We start from the raw sequence: 5,049 nt of genomic DNA, 5'->3' as shown, positions 1-5,049 counted from the left end.
ACTGCCTTCTCGCGATCATGAAGAAAAAAAACCAGACATAAAAAATCAGTTATGCCAAAACATGGAGAAATTGTACGAAACCCATCTGAAACACACCCGAGGTCCCCGAGACCCCGTCTAATTACACCAACTAATCTCAAAACAAAATAAGGACTTACTCGATGCCTCTAATAAGCAAAAACAACATCAAAACAAGAAATCGCACCTCAATTCAAGCCTAAGGAACTAATCCAACTTTCCAAATTCAAAACTTACTCCGAACATGCCTAAACACCTTAGAATAACCTCAAATTTTACATGCAAGTCCCAAATGACACAAAGTACTTATTCAAACACCCAGAAATAAAACCTGAACTTGATATCAACAAATACTCCAAAACCAAAATTCGAACATGATATCAATAAAGTCAACTCTCGGCCAAACCTATCAACCTTCAACTCTTCAACTTTCGCCAAAAAGCACCAAATCCACCTACGATCCTCCAAATCCTCATCCACACATACACCTAAGTCCAAAATCACCATACGAAGCTATTGTAACCATCAAAACTTCATTCCAAAATCGTCTACACAAAAGCCAAACATCGGTTAACTCTTTCAAGTTAAGCTTCCAACATTGGGACTAAGTGTCCCAATTCACTCCGAAATTTTCCCAAAACCAAACCAACCATTCTGGAAAATCACGTAACCAAAAATACACATATGTAAAGAATTAAATAGGGGAAACAGGGTTGAAATATTCTAAACAACCGGCCGGGTCGTTACATTCTCCCCTCTTAAACAAATGTTCTTCCTCGAACGGGTCTAGAATCATACATGGAGTCTAAAAAAGATAAGGATATCTGCTCCGCATCTCTTGTTTGGTCTCCCAAGTAGCCTCCTCGACTAGATGGCCTCTCCAATGAACCTTCATTGATGCTATATTCTTCGACCTTAACTTTCGAACCTGCCGATCCAAAATAGCCACCAGCTCGAATCATAAGTCTAATCCCAATCTAACTGCGTCGTGATGATGTTCAAAACATGTGACGAATCACCATAATTGTTACATCTCGCATTTTTCGTACATGTTCCGTCCTCAGTTAATTGACGTAAATTTGGGGATGAGATTATTTTGAGGTTAGCATATTTATGCTATTTGTACCAAGCAATAAGTAAGTTCCATGGAATAAAGGTACGCAAATTAAAGAAAATGAGTTTTGTTAAAGGTAGTCGAATTTGGATAAAATATGGTCCGAGCTGTAATACACAACACTTATGGACTAGTACCATACACGGTACCATATGACCACGGTAGTATGAAGTATAATGTATATTCAAAATAAATAGTATTTTAAGTAATTTGAGATAATTTTTAATTATGCGATTAATTGATTAATTATCGGGTGACATTATCTAATTAACTAATAAGTGGATAAAGATCAATAAATTCCCACCCCAAAATGTGGCAATTAGCTACTTTATAAGGAAATGACTAGGATTCAATTCCTATTAGGTGGCTTGTAGATAAACCTTACTACATTTCAATGTCTTTGAATGTGAAAGACTTTGCAAATTCATAAGGGAGGTGGAAAACGTTAGTCATTCCAAAAAACTTCCAACACATTTCATTTCAACCTTCAGAAAATTCATTTCAACCTTTTCAGTAAGTTCAATTCAAACAAAATGTTGCAGTATTTTTTCTTGCAAGAAATTCCGGCAAAATAAAATCCAACGAGAATTTGTAGAATCGTAGCAACATAAAAGTTTTGCGGTTCTAAAGGAGTACGGTGCATTCTCTTCCAAGAATATCATACAAAATTTTCTATACTCCGGGTTTGTTAAGGCTAAACTCTTCCTTCACTTTCCATGATCTCGTAATTACACGAATTTGATAACGAAGCATAAAGAAAAATTTATATCCCGAAATTTACGTATATTTTTCTATTTGAACAAGTAGTCTTGTATATATACTTTTCCCTCTAATATCGGGAAGCGTGTTCAAATAAAACCAATTTTTAATTTGCATTTCGTGTTTTAATGTACAATAGAAACTTTTTCAATTAAAGATATCCATGATATTCCTAAAAATAAGTGAAGCAAATAAAGAACCAAATATAAGTTAGTCTTATGGAAAAAATTAAGTGCAGCCTCCTAGGAAATACTACTGATTTCATCATATGATTAAGAAATTCAGGTTGACAAAAGGCAAACAGACCATATATAATTAGTACTACAAGTGTTATCATAGGCAACTACTTTAAATACGTGCAGGAGGTTAATATTTTCCTAGTTTTGTAAGTTATCATATTCTTCTTATCGGGACTTCATATTCAATTGAGTATTTTCTTCTTAATGTAATGAGAGCAGAGAATCTATATATATAGTATTATAGTATTTTTATTACCATCGAGCTATAATCGATGGGCAGGCCTCTATTGGGCAACCTTTGATCAGATGGTAAGTTATATATCGAGCCTACTATGGCCGAACGCCTATGAGCAAGCCTACTATGGCAGAGCAATTATATATATATACCAAGCCTATAAGGCCGGACAATTATTTTACTCATTATATTGAGAGAATAGAGTCAGTATCAGTAGGTGGGCACATCTTCAAATTATCTTTGACCCCCAGCTGTTTTCAGTTATTATATTATCAGTTCAGTTTCAGCTTTCAGTATATTGCCTCACATACTCAGTACATTGTTTTGTAATGACGTCCCTTTTTTGGGGGCGCTGCATTTCATGCAGACAAACGGGTAGACCTTCTCAGTAAGTGTTTACCCGAGTTTAGCTTTATCAGTAAGCTCCCCGTCCTTCGGAGTTGCCGGGTCTAGAATTTTTGTGTACATCTTATGTATATATGTAGATAGGATATGGGTAGGTCAGGGTCGTGTTCCAATCACAGTACATCTGTTAGTAAAGGCTTGTAGACATATCATGTCGGTTAGTGCAATATGTTGGGCTTGCAGGCCCTATATGTATATTTTGTTGGCTTGTCAGTTTGTAGTAATTATGATAGCCTTGCCGGCCCAGCTTTATGTTGACATTAGTCAGCGTTAGTCTCCATTTAGTTTTATATTATGCATCGCACATTATCTTGTAATGTGGCCCACAACCAAAGTATGACCTTACATGTTTAGAGTCTCGAAGTCGCAAGTGGTACTCAAGGATAGGTAGGCAATGGGTGTCGGTCTCGCCCCCAGGCTCGAGGCGTGACAAAAGTGGTATCAGAGCAGTTCTGTCCTAGGGAATCTACAAGCCGTGTCTAGTAGGGTCATGTTTATAGATGTGTGGTGCACTATATTATATAAGCACAGGACTGCAGGGCATTTAGGAATTGGTTACCCTTCTTTCAAATCTAAATCGCGATGTAGCACTAAGTTATAGGAAATTTGAGTTAAACTTACGTGTTTACATTTGCATGCACAAATGACGATAACTACGAAGACTACGGCTAGCCATAGGAAAGAAACAACAGTAGGTGAGGGGACTAGCAGGGTACCCCCAGCAGATGGGGCCCAATCGGAGTCGCAGGGAGAGACCCCTCCCCAACAATTACCGGCTCCTCCACCACCTAAGGAGATTCCTAGGGAGACCGCAAATCCATTTCCCCCTCAGTTTCCATCAGATCAGGATTTGAGGAGTGCGATGCATTTGTTGGCACAGTTGGTATCCACCCAACAATAGTCTAGGGCATTCGCTAGTGCAGGACATTCTAAGGGATCTGGGAGTTCAAGGGTTCGAGAGTTTATTGCTTTGAATCCCCTAGAGTTCACGGAGACAGATCAGAGGGAGGACCCACAAGATTTCATAGATCAGCTCCATAGGATCTTTCGGGTTATGCATGCCACGGAGAAAGAGGCAGTTGAGTTAGAAGCTTTTCGACTCCGAGATATAGCCATCCTTTGGTATGAGAAATGGGAAAGGTCCAAGGGATGTGATGCACCTCCTGCTATTTGGAAGAATTTTTCAGATACCTTCCTTGACCAGTACTTACCGTGAGAGATCCGGCAGGCCCGACTTGATCAGTTTCTAGCCCTCAAGCATGGAAATATGAGTGTTCGAGAATATAGTCTCCGTTTTGACTCATTGGCCAGATATGCACCATCTATAGTTGCTACTATGTGGGATAGAATCAATAGGTTTATAGCATGGTTGGCCCTAGAATTGATCGACGCGTGTGCCACCGCCGCATTGCAGGATAGTATGGATATCTCCCAGATTCATGCATTTGCCCAAAATATAGAAAGGGGTAGGCATCGGCAGCAGGGTGCAGAAAGGACTGAGTCAGGGCAGCGTAAGAGGATGAGATTTGCCAGGTCTCAGGAGCAGTCTCAGGGTAGTTACATGCCCCAGTACTTCAAACGACCACCTAGACCTCCGCCGCCTCAGTCACAGGGTTACAAGTATGACTGTTATACTCAGTCAGGACAAGGTGAGAGCTCCCAGGGGTCAAGTTTGCAGCGACAACAAGGTTCAAGGAAGACATGGTCGTTTCTGTCGCGGTGTGCCATCTACGGTCAAAGACACTTGGGCCAATGCTTTCGATGCTTGTTATACATGTGGACGTCTAAGGCATATGATGCGAGATTGCCCGAATAGAATTTTGGGGGTATGGCGCAACCAGCGAATTCAGCAACAAGGTCAGCTATGTTCGTGCATCCTTTAGGGTGTGAGTCTCAGTCTTCGAATGGTAGAGATCGAGGCAGAGCAAGATGGTCTAGTTTAGGTGGTAACTAGAATCGTATCTATGTGCTAGCAGGTCGACATGACCAAGAGTCCTCACCAGACGTTGTGACAGGTATGTTGACCATTTGTTCTCACGATGTTTATGCCTTGATAGACCAAGGATCTACTTTATCATGTATTACCCCATTTGTCGCAAGGAAATTTGGTATAGTTCCTGAAATACTAAGTGATCCTTTTGCGGTATCTACACCGGTCGGGGAATTGATTATCACTAAATGCATTTTCCGAGATTGTATGGTATTAGTTTGTGGTCGTCAGACCTCAGCCGACCTAGTTGAGCTAGAGATGTTAGATTTTGATGCTATCATGGGCATGG

The sequence above is a fragment of the Nicotiana sylvestris genome, chromosome 6 (assembly GCF_000393655.2).
Source record: "Nicotiana sylvestris chromosome 6, ASM39365v2, whole genome shotgun sequence".
Lineage (NCBI taxonomy): Eukaryota > Viridiplantae > Streptophyta > Magnoliopsida > Solanales > Solanaceae > Nicotiana > Nicotiana sylvestris.
The sequence above is the reverse complement of the archived record's forward strand: the minus strand, read 5'-3'. Positions refer to the sequence as shown.